The sequence below is a fragment of the Mobula birostris genome, chromosome 3, assembly GCF_030028105.1.
Source record: "Mobula birostris isolate sMobBir1 chromosome 3, sMobBir1.hap1, whole genome shotgun sequence".
Taxonomy (NCBI): Eukaryota; Metazoa; Chordata; class Chondrichthyes; order Myliobatiformes; family Myliobatidae; genus Mobula; species Mobula birostris.
In genome coordinates this window covers 219,022,885-219,042,740 of record NC_092372.1, presented here as the reverse complement: position 1 = coordinate 219,042,740, position 19,856 = coordinate 219,022,885, and the positions used below count along the sequence as shown (strand labels likewise).

The 19,856-nt window shown below is 43.2% G+C and overlaps 1 protein-coding gene across 4 annotated transcripts in view; it reads left to right on the top strand.

Annotated features, from left to right (window-relative positions):
* Window positions 1–8,786: 8,786 nt before the first annotated feature.
* gjc2 (gap junction protein gamma 2) overlaps window positions 8,787–19,856 on the top strand; it is a 125,845-nt gene continuing 114,775 nt past the window's right edge. For 3 of the 4 annotated variants that reach the window (XM_072254146.1, XM_072254145.1, XM_072254144.1), the window contains exon 1: window positions 8,787–9,288. The gene's annotated coding sequence lies outside the window, so the exon portion shown is untranslated. The remainder of the gene's footprint in view (window positions 9,289–19,856) is intronic. The other variant, XM_072254148.1, reaches the window with a different exon arrangement.

Sequence of the window (19,856 nt, the reverse complement as noted above, 5' to 3'; positions counted from 1 at the left end):
GGCTGAGAAGAGCAAGAAGGGGACATGAGAAGGCTTTGGCGAGTAGGGTAAAGGAAAACCCCAAGGCATTCTTCAATTATGTGAAGAACAAAAGGATGACAGGAGTGAAGGTAGGACCGATTAGAGATAAAGGTGGGAAGATGTGCCTGGAGGCTGTGGAAGTGAACGAGATCCTCAATGAATACTTCTCTTCGGTATTCACCAATGAGAGGGAACTTGATGACGGTGAGGACAATATGAAAAAGGTTGATGTTCTGAAGCATGTTGATATTAAGGAAGAGAAAGTATTGGAGTTGTTAAAATACATTAGGATGGATAATCCCCCGGGGCCTGACGGAATATTCCCCAGGCTGCTCCACGAGGCGAGGGAAGAGATTGCTGAGCCTCTGGCTAAGATCTTTATGTCCTCGTTGTCCACGGGAATGGTACTAGAGGATTGGAGGGAGGCAAATGTTGTCCCCTTGTTCAAAAAAGGTAGTAGGGATAGTCCAGGTAATTATAGACCAGTGAGCCTTATGTCTGTGGTGAGAAAGCTGTTGGAAAAGATTCTTAGAGATAGGATCTATGGGCATTTAGAGAATTATGGTCTGATCAGGGACAATCAGCATGACTTTGTGAAGGACAGATCATGTCTAACAAGCCTGATAGAGTTCTTTGAGGAGGTGACGAGGCATATAGATGAGGGTAGTGCAGTGGATGTGATCTACATGGATTTTAGTAAGGAATTTGACAAGGTTCCACACGGTAGGCTTATTCAGAAAGTCAGAAGGCATGGAATCCAGGGAAGTTGGGTGGATTCAGAATTGGCTTGCCTGCAGAAGGCAGAGGGTCGTGGTGGAGGGAGTACATTCAGATTGGAGGGTTGTGACTAGTGGTGTCCTACAAGGATCTGTTCTGGGACCCCTACTTTACGTGATTTTTATTAACGACCTGGATGTGGGGGTAGAAAGCTGGGTTGGCAAGTTTGCAGACGACACAAAGGTTGGTGGTGTTGTAGATAGTGTAGAGGATTGTCGAAGATTGCAGAGAGACATTGATAGGATGCAGAAGTGGGCTGAGAAGTGGCAGATGGAGTTCAACCCGGAGAAGTGTGAGGTGGTACACCTTGGAAGGACAAGCTCCAAGGCAGAGTACAAAGTAAATGGCAGGATACTTGGTAGTGTGGAAGAGCAGAGGGATCTGGGGGTACATGTCCACAGATCCCTGAAAGTTGCCTCACAGGTAGATAGGGTAGTTAAGAAAGCTTATGGGGTGTTAGTTTTCATAAGTCAAGGGATAGAATTTAAGAGTCGAGATGTAATGATGCAGCTCTATAAAACTCTGGTTAGGCCACACTTGGAGTACTGTGTCCAGTTCTGGTCGCCTCACTGTAGGAAGGATGTGGAAGCATTGGAAAGGTACAGAGGAGATTTACCAGGATGCTGTCTGGTTTAGAGAGTATGGATTATGATCAGAGATTAAGGGAGCTAGGGCTTTACTCTTTGGAGAGAAGGAGGATGAGAGGAGACATGATAGGGGTGCACAAGATATTAAGAGAAATAGATAAGAGTGGATAGCCAGCACCTCTTCCCCAGGGCACCACTGCTCAATACAAGAGGTCATGGTTTTAAGGTAAGGGGTGGGAAGTTCAAGGGGGATATTAGTGGAAGTTTTTTTTTTAACTCAGAGAGTGGTTGGTGCGTGGAAAGCACTGCCTGAGTCAGTGGTGGACGCAGATACACTAGTGAAGTTTAAGAGACTACTAGACAGGTATATGGAGGAATTTAAGGTGGGCGGTTATACGCGAGGCAGGGTTTGAGGGTCGGCACAACATTGTGGGCTGAAGGGCCTGTAATATGCTGTACTATTCTATGTTCTATGTTCCTTCCCATACAGCCCTCCATTGCCTACCCCAGAGTCTCTTAAATGTATCTGCCTCTACCATCACCCTGACAGCACGTTCCATACACCCACCATTCCTTTTAAAAAACCAGCCTCTGATATCCACGCTATATTTTCCTCCCAAGACCTTAAAGTTATGCTCCCTTATATTAGTTATTTCTGCTCTGAGGAAAAAGTCTCTGGCTGTCCACTCCATCTATGTCTCTTATCATCGTGTACACCTCTATGAAGTCACCTCTCATCCTCTTTGTCTCCAAAATGAAAAGCCCCAGCTCGTCCAACTTATCCTCATTACACATGCTCTGTAATCTCAGTATCATCATGGTAGAAATTAGGGACAGCTTCTTCATACAAAAGGTTTGGAATGAGCTTCCAGAAATAGTGGTTGAGATAGACTGGAGAAGTCATGGATAGGAGAATTTGGAGGGCTGTGCACCAAGCAGACAGATGGAACCAGCTCACTGGGTAACACAGTCTGCATGGTCCAAAGGGCCCGTTTCATTGCTGATTGACTTTATGGCTCTACTGCAACTGTTATTAGCCTGATATATTTGTTCTCCTAAAGAGCTGTCCACAAATTTCATGCCATATCTAAGTTGCTCAATCCATCTTTCGATGGAGTTGGAAATAATTGAGCTATCTGATGCTCTGACTAAATCTAGATATTGTGTGCTTTTGAGTAATCAATGACATGGTAATATACTTACTTTGATAATAAATTTACTTTGAATGATTTCTTTTCAGAGATTAAATTATTATTATAGTAATTATTACAATGGTACATGGAAGGGTGCTGTCCCATTATTCCAATTAATTTATAAATAAATTCATTATTGGTGGTCACTAATGTGATTTTTGGCAGAATCCAACCTATTATCATAATGGTTAAATTTACATTGATGTTCTGTTACGTAATATTTTGAGGTACAATTATTAATAATAGTGATAATTAATCTTTGTCTGTCCTCTGACCTACTATTATGGTGATTATCATTCCTAATGCGATTTTTAAAAAAGGAATTATTTTATTTTATTTAGAGTTACAGCACAATACAGACCCTTCCGGCTCTTTGAGCCGTGCTGCCCAGCAACTAATTTAACCCTAGCCTAATCATGGTACAATTTACATGACCTACCTACCAGTACATCTTTGGATTGTGGGAGGAAACTGAAGCACCCAAAGGAAATAATAGTCATGGAGGATTTCAACATGCAGGTGGATTGGGAAAATCAGGTTGGTGCAGGATTCCAAGAGGGAGAATTTTTAGAATGCCTACAAGTTAGTTGGCTTTTTAGAGCAGCTCATGGTTGAGCCCACTAGCGGATCAGCTATTCTGGATTGGATGTTGTGCAATGAACCAGAATTGATTAGAGAGGTTAAGGTAAAAGAACCTTTTGGGGAAAATGATCATAATACGATCAAATTCACTCTGAAATTTGAGAAAGAAAAGCTAAAGTCAGATGCATCAGTAGTACAGTGGACTAAAGGAAATTACAGAGGCATGAGAGGAGATGACCAAAATTGATTGGAAAAGAACATTGACAGGAATGACAGCAGAGCAGCAATAGCTGAAATTTCTGGAAGCAATTTGGAAGGCAAAGAGTATATACATCCAAAAGAGGAAGAAGTATTCTAAAGGTAAGATGACACACCTATGGCTAATAAGGGAAGTCAAAGCCATAATAAAAGCCAAAGAAAGAGCATATATCAGAGCAAACATTAATGGGAAGTTGGAGGATTAGAAAGCTTTTCAAAACCAACAGAAAGCAACTAAAAAAAGACATTAAGAAGGTAAAGATGAAATACAAAAGTAAGCTAGCCAATAATATTAAAGAGGATAACCAAAAGTTTCTTCAGATAAATAAAATGTAAAAGAGAGGCGAGAATGGATATCAGAATGCTGGAAAACAATGCTGGAGAGGTAGTAATGGCAAACTGAGTATTTTTCATCAGTCTTCACTGTGGAAGAACACTAGCAGTATGATGGAAGCTCCAGGTATCAGGGGACATGAAGTGTGTGAAGTTAGCATTATAAGAAAGAAGGTTCTTGGGAAACTGAGAGGTCTGAAGGTAAATAAATCTCATGGACCATAGGGTTCTGAAAAAGGTGGCTGAAGAGATGTGGATGCATTAATAATGATCTTTCCTTGAAAAGTTCCAGATAACTGGAAAATTGCAAATGTCACTCCAGTCTTCTGAGAGTCAGAGAAAAGGAAATTATAGGCCAGTTAGTCTGACCTCAGTAGTTGGGAAGATGTTGGAGTCAGTTATTAAGGATGTGGTTTCAGAGTACTTGAAGGCACATGATAAAATAAGCCATAGTCAGCATGGTTTCCTCAAAGGAAATCTGTTGGAATTCTTTAAAGAAATAGCAAGCAGGAAAGACAAAGGAGATTTGGATGATGTTGTGTATTTGGATTTTCAGAAGGCTTTTGACAAGGTGCCACACATGAGGCTGCTTAACAAGCTATGAGACTATGGTACTACAGAAAAGATTCTAGCATGGTTAAAGCAGTGGTTGATTGGAAGGAGGCAAAGAGTAGGAATAAAGAGAGCCTTTTCTGGTTGGCTGCCGGTGACTAGTGGTGTTCCACAGGGATCTGTGTTGGAACCAATTCTTTTTTATGTTATTTTGTCAATGATGGAATTGTTGGCTTTGTTGCAGAGTTTGCAGACAATTCAAAGATAGGTAGAGGGCAGGTAGTATTGAGAAAATAGGGAGGCTACAAAAGGACTTAGACAGATTAGGAGAATGGGCAAAGAAGTGGCAGATGGAACACAGTGTCCGGAAGCGTATTGTCATGCACTTTGGTAGAAGAAAATGAAAGGGTTGACTATTTTCTAAATGGAGAGAAAATACAAAAAAACTGAGGTACAAAGGGGCTTGGGAGTCCTTGTGCAGGATTCCAGAAAGGTTAATTTGCAGGCTGAGTCTGTGGTGGGGAAGACAAATGCAATGTTTGCATTCTTTTCAAGAGTACTAGAATATAAAAGCAAGGATGTAATGTTGAAACTTTATAAAGCACTGCTGAGGCATTACTTGGAGCATTGCAAGTAGTTTTGGGCCTCTCATCTTAGAAAGGATGTGCTGAAATTGGAGAGGGTTGTCATGTGAAGAGCATTGATGGCTCTGGGCTTTAGAAGAATGGAATTTAAAAGAATGGAGTGACCTAATTGAAACTTATCAAGTGGTGAAAGGCCTTGATAGAGTTGATGTGGAGAAGATGTTTCCTATGGTCGGAGAGTCAAAGACCAGATGACACAGTCTCAGAATAGAGGGGTGTCCTTTTAAAACAGAGATGAGGAGGAATTTTTTTTTAAGCCAGAGAGTGGTGAATCTGTGGAATTTGTTGCCACAGGCAACTGTGGAGGCCAGGTCTTTATATAGCAGAGGTTGATAGATTCTTTATTGGTCAGGGCATGCAGGAAATATGGGGGGGGGGGGGGGAAGAGGCAGGAAATTAACCAAGAGGAAAAATGGGGGTGAGAAAAAGTGAATCAGCGCATGATGAAATGGTGGAGCAGACCTGTTGGGTCAACTGGCCTAATTCTGCTCCTATATCATGGAAACCCAGGACACTTGGAAAGGAACGTACAAACTTACCGGGAGGATGCCAGAATTGAAATCCAAACTCCAATGCCTATATTGTAGTAGTGTCACACTAAATGCTACACTGTCGTGGCCCCCACCACATTTAACCTGATACATTGCATATATTAGAGGGAGGGATGGGAAGAAGAATGTTGAAAAGAGTCATGCAAAATGGGGGAGAATTAATTATAAAGGTGGGTGGTGGATGAGGCAGAATTGTTCATCAGAGCAAGGCTGAAAGGGGGAGGAATGATAAATCAGGGTAACATATACAATGAAAGAGCAGAAATGGGGAAGACGAGCAGCATGCGAGGCAAGAAGGAGGTCAAATGATGGGATTGCAAGGAATATGGCAGGAAATGGTTGAGGTAGGTGAGAAGTATTTGAGAGTCATTGAATTATGCAGCACTGAAACAGGCCCGTCAGCCCAGCTTGACCATGCCAACCCAGTTGACTATATTTAAGCTAGTTTCATTAGCCTGCATTTGGCCCAAGAGCCTCTACTTTTCCTATCCATGTACTTGTTAAACAACTTCCAAATTTAGTATTTATCTGTCCACCACTTCATCAGAGAGCTTGTTCCATATACTGAACATTCCTGAAAAACCTACCCCTCAGATTTTCTCTCCCCTTAAATCTATGCTGGAAAAATGATCGATGCCCTTTTTGATTTTATATATCCTTAAAAGGTCACCCATCAGGCTTTACCAGTCCAGAGAAATCTAATCAGCTTCTCCTTAAGCCCTTCTGTCCCGGTAATATTCTCATGAATCTTTCCTATAAGGTTAGGCAACTGGAACTGCATGTAATACTCCACGCGGAGTCTCATCGATGTCTTGTACTGTTGTCACACAACATCCCAACTTTTGTATTCAGTGTGTCCTTACAGGTGAAGGCTAGTTCTTCATTGCCCTGCCTACCTGTATCACCATTTTCAAGGAACAATGTATCCTTATGTCTCACAACACGCTGGAGGAACTCTGCAGGTCGGGCAGCATCCGTTGAAATATCAATAGACCTCACTAGCTCCCCACCACCACTGCCCTCCTCCGGTTGGCGGAACCGGTACTCACACTTAATAACTTCTATTTGGCTCTTCCCACTTTCTTCAGACCAAGGGTGTAGCTATGGGCACTCGCATGGGCCCCAGCTATGCCTGCCTCTTCATTGGTTATGTGGAACAGTCTATGCTCCAAAACTATTCTGGTACTGCTCCCCAGCTTTTCCTTTGCTACATTGACAACTACATTGGCGCTGCTTCCTGCACCCATGCTGAGCTCGTCAATTTCATCAACTTTACTTCAAACTTCCACCCAGCTCTCAAATTCACTTGGTCCATCTCGGACACTTCTCTCCTCTTTCTCGATCTCTCGGTCTCCATCTCTGGAGACAGACTGTCCATTGACATCTTTTATAAGCCCACTGACTCTCATAACTACCTCAACTATACCACCCTGCAACATGCAAAAATGCCATTCCCTACTCCTAGTTCCTCTGTCTCTGCTGCATCTGCTCCCAGGATGAGGCTTTCCATTCCAGGACATCTCAAATGTCCTCTTTCTTTAAGGATCGTAATTTCACTTCTGCCGTCATCAATGATGCCCTCACCCGCATCTCCTCCATTTCCCGCACTTCCGCCCTCACTCCATCCTCCCGTCACCACACCAGGGACAGAGTTCCCCTTGTCCTTACCTACCACCCCACCAGCCTCCGGATCCAGCACATTACCCTCCGCAGCTTCCGCCACCTTCAGCAGGACCCCACCACTAAGCACATCTTCCCCTCTCCAATTTCCGCAGGGATCGTTCCCTCCGCAACTCCCTGGTCCACACATCCCTCCCCACGGATCTCCCACCCGGCACTTATCCCTGTAAACGCAAGTGCTACACCTGTCCTTACACCTCCTCTCTTGCCACCATTCAGGGCCTCAAACAGTTCTTCCAGGTGAGGCAACTCTTCACTTGTGAGTCTGTTGAGGTCATCTATTGCATCCGGTGCTCCCAATGCAGCCTCCTCTACATCGGTGAAACCCGACGCAGACTGGGGGACCGCTTCGTTGAGCACCTCTGCTCCGTCCACCACAACAGACAGGATCTCCCGGTTGCCACCCACTTCAACTCTGCTTCACAGTCCCATTCTGGTATGTCCATACATGGCCTCCTCTACTGCAATGATGAGGCTAAACTCGGGTTGGAGGAGTAACACCTCATAATCTAGGTAGTCTCCAGCCCCTTAGTATGAACACTGAATTCTCCAACTTCCGGTAATTCCCTCTCCCTCCCTTCCCCCATCCCAGTTTCACTCTGCCCCCTCCCCCAACTACCTATCACCTCCCTCATGGTTCTGCCTCCTACTACCCATTGTGATTTCCCCTATTCCTTCTTCACCTTTCCTGCCTATCACCTCCCTACTTCCCCTCCCCCACCCCTTTATCTTTCCCCTTACTGGTTTTTCACCTGGAACCTACCAGCCTTCTCCTTCCCACCCTTCCCCCATCTTCTTTATAGGGCACCTGCCCCCTCCCTCTTCAGTCCTGATGAAGGGTTCCAGCCCAAAACATTGACTGTTCTTTTCCATGGATGCTGCCCGACCTGCTGAGTTCCTCCAGCGTGTTCTGAGTGTTGCTTTGACCCCAGCATCTGCAGATTATTTTGTATCCTTATGTCCCTCTGTTCTATAACACTCTCCATGTCGCCACATGCACCGTATCAATCCTACCCTGGTTTAACTTACCAAAATGCAACACTTCTCATTTGTCTGAGTTAAATTCCATCTGCCCTTTATCAGTCCAGTTTCCCAGTTGGTGTAGCTCATGTTGAAATCTCAGATACTTTCTTCTCTGTCTGCTGGTGAGGAAGGATAATGGAGCTGGTAACTAAAGGTATGGCATGGAAGTAGAACAGGAATTAACTATTGAGGTTTGTGAGGCAAGGAACAAGCTGGAGGGTCTTGGTGGTGAGTGAGGGTAGGGCAGGAGATCTGGAACTGGTAGGAGGTGAGATAGGACAGCAGGTTCAGGCATGGCAGGAGCAAGAATGGTTAAGTAGTGAAGCTTAATGGAAGAGGAAGCATCCGGGGAGGCAAGGTATGATAGGGACAGAGTTTGGAAAATCTGTCGAGGAAGATAGCAGGAATACTGAGGGCAAGTGTGAGAGATTGGTGAGCTGTTGAGAAATAAGATTGAGAGAGATGAAAAGAAGGGAGAGGGGCAAGTAGGCTCCAGGGTGGAAGATGTAGGGGTGGGGCAGGACTATGGCTTAAAAAGGAAAGAGGACAGGCAGAAAGGAGATGGGTGGGGTAGAGCACCGGCAATTTGCGGGAGGCGTTAAACGGGCGCGGCGCAGCAGCATTTGGTCTGGGCACGCGCAGCGGTGGGATCTCACGAGGGGCGCAGCAGATGGTTTGGCGGGGCCGCTGGCGTGGGCGGGGCCCCGTCGTCCCCGGCGCGTTCTGACTGCCCCGGCTGAGCGAGCTCGAGCACCAAGTAGGGGGGCGAGGCGGGCGTTTGTTCAACGATAAAATGGCGGAAGAAGTTCCGCGGTTCAGCGAAGTCTGCTATTTCAAAATTTTGGCGGCACTTCTGTTGTAAATCCGCTGAGAACTAATTCCTAGTTCTGATTAAGTGCAAAAGTTTATGTTTCCCTATCACTGTTTGTAGAGGTTCGAGTATGATTATTTTTTGTTGAACGGTGGGGGGAAGGGGAATGAAATCGGCGGTCTTTGCCAGACTAATGGATGCGGAGCCAGTAGATGAAGACTGTGCAGATGTCGAAAGAGAACATTATCAGAAGGACCAGAAGGAGAGAGGCAAAAAGTGAGTGAAGTACCACTGAAAAGAGAATGATAGCGAATGTACTCAAACGTTAGTTCTCTGCTGATATGGTCGATGAGTTGAGGTGATGGGTTGGATGATGGGACATTTTTACAGGGGTGCCTTTATGGTTGTCTTATTCATTTTATAAAAGAGCAATAATAGCAAGGGTGAAGTAACTTGAAACAATGGAGGAATTAGTTACTTAAAGACGATAATCTTCATGACAAAACTAATCCTAAACCGGTTTCTGCGTGGTTGGCCGGGGCATATGGGGTGATTCTACAGTCACATATTAGCCTGACTTGGGGGAAATGGGTGCCTCCTTTCCCTGTAGGACATCAGTGTTTTTCTGTGATAAATTGGGAGGGGTTGACTACATAATTACAGAAATTTTAATTTGTAGACTTAGCTAATTATATATCCCCAATTGCTGCGTTGGAATTTGACTTGTCCAATAAGTAGATCAAGCTTCCATATACCTGTCCAGTAATTTTCCCCATGTTGTAATACTTATCAGTTTTGATGTACTTCTAGTCATGTGGAACAATTTCTTTTCATATATAGAAGATTATGCAAATATAGGACACATTCTCTTATTGGTTTTGTAGAACATAGAATAGAAACACAGCCATGGGCCTTTCTGCCCATGGTGTCTGTGCTGATAAAAAGACAACACTTTAAACTTGTTAATGATTGTGGGGGAAAATATCATTGTATTTGAATATTACGTATCTCTTAATCCATCTCCATGACATGTCTGAATTGTGTTTGCACATAAGATCACAAAGTGGAAGAACACATTTTGGATGGAGTAAGGAGGGAGAATATTCACTACAGGGGCATTTCTCATGAATTAATGTTCTTTATAGCAAGTTCTGCATTGGTCATAGAACTCCTTCGTATGTGTACAGTACTAAATGAATTTGAAAACTAGCAGAAATGAACCTTGATGTCAGCAAAATCAGGACAATTGTACCGCACTGTAGGGCTACAAATAAGGACTGTGAAAGATGGGAATGAAGCTGAGGCCTTTGAGAACTGGTTGAAGAGGGAAAGATTAGAAGAGATGGCTGAATGTGGCAGGGACCACAAATAAAGAAGTGGTAATGGAGTCCAAGAGCTGTTGAAGTTTGTGGTTTTATTTTAGAGCTTCAAGTGGCTTTTCATATTTCAACATAAAATATTTGATAATAGCTCTCGAACCCAAACTTTGATTTTGATGCCATAAAACTTTTAAAAGATAAGTAAGACAAAATGGCTTGATATTCATTATTCATCTGAAGCCTATCCTAGCTGGCAATAACTGAGTTTGATGTTTCTCTGTGAAGAATTTCATGTTCTTTCTTTGTTTCGTGGGTATCTGGAGTAATACAAATTTCAGTTGTATATGGATACATGCTTTGATAATTGAACCTTTGAACTAGAATTAAACATCTCATTGTGGATTAGGGATCAAATGGTCCATTCTTGGTGCATAACCCCATTAACTCCAGTGTTTATTCCTTGAATTACTTTTACTATTAATTACAGTATTAATATTTTTTCCTTTTAGATCAAGCTATTGTCAGTTTGAAGTTGATCAGAATTATAATTTTGCAGTTGGAACATATATACAATTCCCTGTTTTTCCAAATATGCATAGCAAGGGCAACCACCAGCTGAGCAGGTGCACGTTAAAATTGTATGTTGAAGTTTGTCAGCCTTTGACATTTCAACTTGTTGGGCAGATTACTCCATGATATCCAAGAATAAGACAGACATCTGGAATGTGTTCATTGATTACATCTGATCACCTTCTGGTTGGCTGCCAGTGACGCGTGGTGTACCACAGAGGTCTGTGTTGGGACTGCTTCCTTTTATGTTAGGTATAGAGGAGATGTCAGGGGTAAGTTTCTTACACAAAGAGTGGTGAGTGCGTGGAATGGGCTGCTGGCGGCAGTGGTGGAGGTGTAACAGTCCCTGGATGGGTACATGGAGCTTAGAAAAAATAGAGGGCTATGGGTAAGCCTAGGTAGTTCTAAGGCAAGGACATGTTCAGCACAGCTTTATGGGTCAAAGGGCCTGTGTTGTGCTGTAGGTTTTGTATGTTTCTATGTCAATGAATTGGATGATGGCTTTGTTGCAAAGTGTGCAGACGATATGAAGATGGATGGACGGACAGGTAGTTTTGAGGAGGTAGAGGGGCTACAGAAGGACTTGGAAGGTTAGGAGAATGAGCAAAGAAATGGCAGGTGGAATATAGTGTCAGGAAGTGTATGGTCATGCACTTTGGTAGAAGAAATGAAAGGGTTGACTGTTTTCTAAATGGAGAGAAAATACAAAAAAATTGAAGTGCTAAAGCAGGGGTCCCCGACCTTTTTCGCACTGCGGACCGGTTTCATATTGTCAATATTCTTGCGGCCCAGCCGACCGGTGGGGGGGGAGGGGGTTAAGGGTTGTCAACGGGCAAGAGTAGCAGTCAAATACACTGGGTTTCCCCGAGAAAGACTACAATGACCATGAAGCCTTGCGCGGGCACCAGTGCGCATGCGTACGATTTTCCTACAAATCATTTTTGGAGATTCTGTTCGGGGGGGGGGGTTAATCACAACCGGAATATAGATGATAATTAGCTAATACACTCAATTTCATTTCTAAAAGGGTTTATCTAACGAATTTAATATTAAACACAGTGCATATTTTCCTCGCATGAATATAGTGATAAGTCAATTATCAGGGGAGCTTGAAGTAAATGTTGCAGGAACTTCCAGTAGAAGTGGTAGAAGCAGGTTCGATATTATCATTTAAAGAAAAATTGGATAGGTATATGGACAGGAAAGGAATGGAGGGTTATGGGCTGAGTGCAGGTCAGTGGGACTAGGTGAGAGTAGTGTTCAGCATGGACTAGAAGGGCAGAGATGGCCTGTTTCTGTGCTGTAATTGTTATATAAGTCAATAGCATCATAACATTTTAAGTATCATAGAAAACATAATATCGTTTGAATATTAAACACTCAGCACTTATTTTCCCCATATGAACATATAAAATCATTGCAACACACCAATATTGCTGAATCAGTGGGAGCCCTGGGATTGTTTTCCTGCAACAAGACGGTCCTATCGAAGGGTGACGAGAGACAGCGATACTCAAACGGGGTTCCTAATGTCCAGTCTATTCCGCAATTTAGTTTTCGTTGCATTCACTGCAGAGATATGTTGGAAATGGAAGCAAAGTTTTCAGTGCTTTCGTGGCTATCTCAGGATATTTAGCCTTGACTTTGATCCAGAATGTCGGCAGAGATGTTATGTCAAACATACTTTTCAGCCCGCCGTCATTTGCAAGCTCGAGGAGTTGATCTTCTTCCCGCGCTGAAATGGATAACGCGCGGGTAATGACCTCGCATGCGTAATGGCTCAACAGTGGGTGTGACAGGGAATGAAGAGAAGTGCAGCTGACTCCTATCGCCAAATCATATCGTTTCCTCGCAGCCCAGTAGCGCATGCTCTACGGCCCGGTACCGGTCCGTGGCCCGGTGGTTGGGGACTACTGTGCTAAAGGATTTGGGAGTCCTTGTGCAGGATTCCCTAAAGGTTAATTTTCAGTTTAAGTCTGTGGTGAGGAAGGGAAATGCAATGTTGGTATTCATTTCAAGAGGACTAGAATCAAGGATGTAATGTTGAGATTTTATAAGGCATTGAGGCCTGACTTGGAGTATTGTGAGTAGTTTTGGGCCCCTTATCTTAGAAAGGATATGCTGAAGCTGAAGTGGGTTCAAAGAAAGTTCACAAAAATGATTCCAGGATTGAAAGGCTTGTCATATGAAGAGCATTTGATGACTCTGGGCCTTTACCCACAGGAATACAGAAGAATGAGGGCTGACCAATCAAATGGTGAAAGACCTTGATAGAGGGATGTGGAGAGGATGCTTCCTACGGTGAGAGAGTCTAAGACCAGAGGAGAGAGTCTCTGAATAGAGGGGTATCCTTTTAGAATGGAGATGAGGAGGGATTACTTTAGCCAGAGAGTGGTGAATTTGTGGAATTCTTTTCACAGGCAGCTGGGGAGGTCAAGTCTTTATGTATATTTAAGGTTGAGGTTGATAGATGCTTGATTGGTCAGGACATGAAGAGATATGGGGAGAAGGCAGGAGATTGGGGCTGACAGGAAAATGGATCAGTCATGATGAAATAGTGGAGTAGACTTGATGGACCAGTTCTGCTCCTATATCTTGTGGACTTAAAGAACAAGAAAAAAGGCAAATGGCCACCTGGTATTGGGGTCAGAATTTGAAATTGACAAAGTAACTTCCGGCCATTAGACCTTGTAAAGTCTTTACTAAACTTTTGGGGTTGGTCACACAGTCTGATGTTGGTGTATTTGGAGAATTGGATCTTGTGGAAACATGAAACCAGAACCTGTGAATACACATTGCGTCATATAGTGTATAGGTAAGGAAGCCCATTTATGCTCTTCCTCGGTAAATGTGGAACTAAAACGAGATTCAGATCATGGTCTTAAAGAATAAGGACCTACATTGCTTATGCCAGTCCCTATTTCTTATGTTCTTGTGAATTGGTTATACAATACAGAAATGAGCCCTTCAGCCTAACTATTCATGCCAACCAGGATTTCCATCTAAACTAATCCCATTTCCTCATATCCAGCCCTTGTCCCTATAAACCTTTTCTACCATGTACCTGCACCTTTTCAAATATTGTTAATGTACCTTCCTCAACCACTTCATCTGGCAGGTAATTCCATATACTGTCCAACCTCTGGGTGAAAAAAGTTGTCCCTTGGGTTCCTATTAAATCTTTCTGCTCTCCTTAAACCAAGGGTACCCAACCTGGTGTCTGTAGAACTCTTGCTTAGTGGTATTGTTCCATGACATAAAAAAGGTTGAAAACCCTGTTTTAAACCTATACTAGCTGGTTCTTGATTCCCCAACCCTGGGGAAAAAGACTGAGTGCATTCATCCTATGTCTCTTATGATTTTATGCATCTCGATATGATCACTCATTTACCTACACTCCAGTGGAAAAAGTCTCAAGCTGCTCAACCTCTCTCCATAATTCAGTTCTTGGAGCCCTAACAATTTCCTCTTTACTCTTTCCAGCTTAATGATGTCTTTCCTTTAGCAGAATTGGTGCTTTAACACTGTTTGGAAGAGACACTAAATGTAGATGGGCACTGAATAAACTCTGGATAGTGGATTTCAGTGTCCAAAAATGGTTTGATATCCTTGCAACTGATCAAGCTGACATGTCTGTCATTCTGGGTCTATGATGGGTAATAAGGAATTAACATGAGAGAGAAACTACTTGAGTTTGTCCAGCTGTTGCAGATGTATGTCCTTGAGCACATTTGTCGGGGTGACCACCGGAAAATTCTCAAGGAGACAAAGTCCTTTATTCACATCAGGGTATCTACCATTGTATTGTCTGATGCTCATTTATTCTAAGTTTGACTGATGCAGAACCCGTGTAGCTTAAAACTGGGCATCCACTACAGCTAAAATATGCGTCATCCTAACTTGTTGCTTCATAGCTTAGTAAATCCCTCAAGTTGTTAATTTAGTTAAGTCCTGGGTCAGTATGTGTTGGGAGTAGTATCAGACATATCAAAAAAAAAAAGACCAGCTCTTTTAGCTCATAAGGTCTGCTGAACAGAGTTGTAACATGGGTCTAAGTGCATGCTAAACAGCATATTAAACGAACTGGAAGAAAACTGGTTTTATTTCTAGCTCTGAATGACAGAACATAGAATAGTACAGCACGGTACAAGCCCTTTGGCCCACAATGTTGTGCCAACCCTCAAACCCTGCCTCCCATATAAGCCCCCACCTTAAATTCCTCCATATACCTGTCTAGTAGTCTCTTAAACTTCACTAGTGTATCTGCCTCCACCACTGACTCAGGCAGTGCATTCCATGCACCAACCACTCTGAGTAAATAAAAAAAAAACCTTCCTCTAATATCCCCTTTGAACTTCCCACCCCTTACCTTAAAGCCATGTCCTCTTGTACTGAGTAGTGGTGCCCTGGGAAAAAGGCGCTGGCTATCCACTCTATCTATTCCTCTTATTATCTTGTACACCTCTACCATGTCTCCTCTCATCCTCCTTCTCGCCAAAGAGTAAAGACCTAGCTCCCTTAATCTCTGATCATAATGCATACTCTCTAAACCAGGCAGCATGGTTATGCACTTTGGCAGAAAAAATAAACAGGCAGACTATTATTTAAATGAGGAAAAAATTCAAAGTTCTGAGATGCAATGGGACTTGGGAGTCCTCGTACAGGTTACCCTTAAAGTTAACCTCCAGGTTGAGTCAGTAGTGAAGAAGGCGAATGCAATGTTGGCATTCATTTCTAGAGGAATAGAGTATAGGAGCAGGGATGTGATGTTGAGGCTCTATAAGGCACTAGTGAGACCTCACTTGGAGTACTGTGGGCAGTTTTGGTCTCCTTATTTAAGAAAGGATGTGCTGACATTGGAGAGGGTACAGAGAAGATTCACTAGAATGATTCCGGGAATGAGAGGGTTAACATATGAGGAACGTTTGTCTGCACTTGGATCGTATTCCTTGGAGTTTAGAAGAATGAGGGGAGACCTCAGAAACATTTCGAATGTTGAAAGGCATGGACAGAGTGGATGTGGCAAAGTTGTTTCCCATGATGGGGGAGTCTAGTACGAGAGGGCATGACTTAAGGATTGAAGGGCGCCCATTCAGAACAAAAATGCGAAGAAATTTTTTTAGTCAGAGGGTGGTGAATCTATGGAACTTGTTGCCACGGGCAGCAGTGGAGGCCAAGTCATTGAGTGTATTTAAGGCAGAGATTGATAGGTATCTGAGTAGCCAGGGCATCAAAGGTTATGGTGAGAAGGCGGGGGAGTGGGACTAAATAGGAGAAAATGGATCAGCTCATGATAAAATTGCGGAGCAGACTCGATGGGCCGAATGGCCTACTTCTGCTCCTTTGTCTTATGCATCCTGGTAAATCTCCTCTGTACCCTTTCCAGTGCTTCCACATCCTTCCTATAGTGAGGTGACCAGAACTGGACACAGTACTCCAAGTGTGGCCTAACCAGAGTTTTATAGAGCTGCATCATTATATCGCGACTCTTAAACTCTATCCCTCGACTTATGAAAGCTAACACCCCATAAGCTTTCTTAACTACCCTATCCACCTGTGAGGCAACTTTCAGGGATCTATGGACATGTACCCCCAGATCCCTCTGCTCCTCCACGCTACCAAGTATCCTGCCATTTACTTTGTACTCTGCCTTGGAGTTTGTCCTTCCAAAGTGTACCACCTCACACTTCTCCGGGTTGAACTCCATCTGCCACTTCTCAGCCCACCTCTGCATCCTATCAATGTCTCTCTGCAATCTTTGACAATCCTATACACTACCTACAACACCACCAACCTTTGTATCGTCTGCAAACTTGCCAGCCCACCCTTCTACCCCCACATCCAGGTCGTTTATAAAAATCACGAAAAGTCGAGGTCCCAGAACAGATCCTAGTGGGACACCACTAGTCATAATTCTCCAATCTGAATGTACTCCCTCCACCACGACCCTCTGCCTTCTGCAGGCAAGCCAATTCTGAATCCACCTGGCCAAACTTCCCTGGATCCCATGCCTTCTCACTTTCTGAATAAGCCTACCGTGTGGAACCTTGTCAAATGCCTTACTAATGAATGATTGTAGTTAGTTAAGCAGATCATGAGGGCAGAAGGATTCAAGAGTATCTCAATAATGGCAGGGTGGCAGCGTGTGTGTGCTAAAGGTCAAGCTGAAGCACACAACCATGTTCATATAGAACAGGGGTTCCCAGTTGTTTTTATACCATGGACCAATACCATTAAGTAAGAGGTCCATGGACCCCAAGTTGGGAACCCCTGATCTAGAAGTTCCTCCTGAAATAGCTCAACATCAAGAAACTATTGTAACCAACTCAGTTTGCTCCGCAGAATTCTGAAAAATGACTGAATGCCTTGGGTATAGCAGTGGTTATGGGAGCAGCTTACATCTGTGCTTTATTGAAGACTTCCCTCTTGCTGTGGGCAAACTGTTCCTGTACATGAACCTTGCTGACATCTACCCAATAATGTGAAAATTGCCTTTAGAAAGCAGGGCAATTCAAAGGCTAATTGCTATTCATCTGCCCACAGAAAAGTAACATAAAGCGCACAACAAGCTATCATGATCCACATTTTGACCAATAATCTCCTTCCTGATGTTTAGTTTGGGTTTCAGTGCCACCTTCTGGCTCTTGACCTCATGGTAGTCTTATTATAAACAGAAACCAAGCAGTTGAACTTCAGAGATAAAATGACACAATTTTGGAAGCGAATACTCTTGACATCAGACAACATTTGCTGTATTTAAAATCAGGGAGTCCTAGCAAAACAAAAGTTGATGAGTGTATCTAAAACCATAAGATCACAAGATATAGGAGCAGAATTGACCCATCAAGTCTGCTCTGAAATTTCATCATGGCTGAACCGATTTTCTGTCTGCCCCAATCTCCTGCATCTCCCCATATTCCTTTATGTTCTGATCTGTCAACCTCTGCCTTAAATATACATAAAGACTTGGCCTCAACAGTTGCCTGTGGCGAAGAATTCCACAGATTCACCGGTCTCTGGCTAAAGAAATTTCTCTGTATCTCCATTCTATTCTGGGGTGTGTCCTCTGGTCTTAGACCCTCCCACCATAGGAAACATGCTCTCTGCTTCCTCTCTATCAAGATCTTTCACCATTCGATAGGCTCCAATGAGGTCATCCTTTCTCTGAATTCTAGTGAGTACAGCCCCAGAGCCATCAAATGCTCTTCATATAACAAGCCATTCAATCCTGGAATTGTTTTCATGAATCTCCTTTGAACCCTCTCTAGTTTCAGTACATCCTTTCTAAAATAAGGGGCCCAAACCTGTTCACAATATTCCAAGTGAGATTTCACCAGTGCTTTATAAAGTTTCAACATTACATCCTTTTATATCCTACTCCTCTTGAAATAAATACTATCATTGTATTTGACTTCCACAACACAGACTCAACCTGCAAATTAACCTTTATGGAATCCTGCACAAGACTCCCAAGTCCCTTTGTGTCTCAGTTTTTCGTATCTTTGCTCCATTTAGAAAATGATCAACCCTTTCATTTCTTCTACCGAAGTGCATGGCCATACACTTCGTGCCACTTCTTTGCCCAGTTTCCTATTCTAAATCCTTCTGTAGCCTCTCTACTTCCTCAAAACTACCTGCCTCTCCACTTATCTTCATATTGTCTGCAAACTTTGCAACAAAGCCATCAATTCTACCATCCAAATCATTGACATAACGTAAAAATAATAGGTCCCAATGCAGACCTCTGTGGAACACTGCTAGTTAGTGGCAGCCAGTCAGAAAAGGCTCCCTTTATTCTCACTCTTTGCCTCCTGCCAGTCAGCCACTGCTTTATCCATGCTAGAATATTTTCTGTAATACCATAGCTTGTGAAGCAGCCTCATGTATGGCACCTTGTTAAGAGCCTTCTGAAAAGGCTGCTGATGACACTGAAGGAGATTATTCAGTCCATCATTGTCATGCCAGTGGCCAGCAGAGCAATCCCATTATTCCATTCTGTTTCTTACTTCCCTTACCATATTCTCTTTTGTGTGTGCATTAACTCCCCTTGATTTCTTCTACCATCAGCCAGCACTCGCGGTAATTGATAGTAACTAATTAACATAACATGTAATTAAGATGTGGGACAAAACTGTTGTACCCAGGAAAAACTCAGGAAGAACATGCAAGTTCCACACAGTGCTCACAGTCAGGATCAAATCCAGGTGCCTGTAGGTGTGATGCAGCAGTGCTAACCACTGTGCCACTATGCTGTAAGTGGAAAATCAAAGGAACAGGACTTCATTAGTTGGTGTAATATATTGCACAAAGGAGCATGATGTGGTTGTTGGTCAAAGAATCCAGCCTTTTAATGTCACTGCAGAGGTTCCTCAGGGTTGTGTCCTGCAATCATCTGTGTTTATCTGCTTCATCAGTGAGCTTCCTTCCAAAATTAGGTCAAAATTGAGAAGTTTACTGATGGTTAAACTATATGTATTCCATTCACACCTCCTCAACAAAAGAAAGGTATCCATGCATGCATTGAGTAAGACTGGACATAAAGATGTTGGATGATTTGTGACAAACAAATTAGATGCACTAAAGTGACAGGCAATAACGATCTGCAACCATGGAGACTCTAACTACGTTTGATGTTAAATGGCAATGCTATCACTGAGTGCCTATTGACCAGCTATATAAGTACATTGCTATAAAAGTAAGTCAGAAACTGGGAATTCTGCAGTGAGTAACTTACCCTGATGTTTATTTGTTTATTCATTTATCGTGATACTGCACAGAATAGGCCCTTCGAGCCATGCTGCCGAGCAATTCCCTGATTTAAACTGAGCCTAATCATGGGACAATTTACAATGACCAATACACTTACTAATCAGTACATCTTTGGATTGTGGGAGGAAGTTGAAGCATCCGGAGGAAACTCATGCGGTCTCGTAGAGTGTACAAACTTCTTATAGG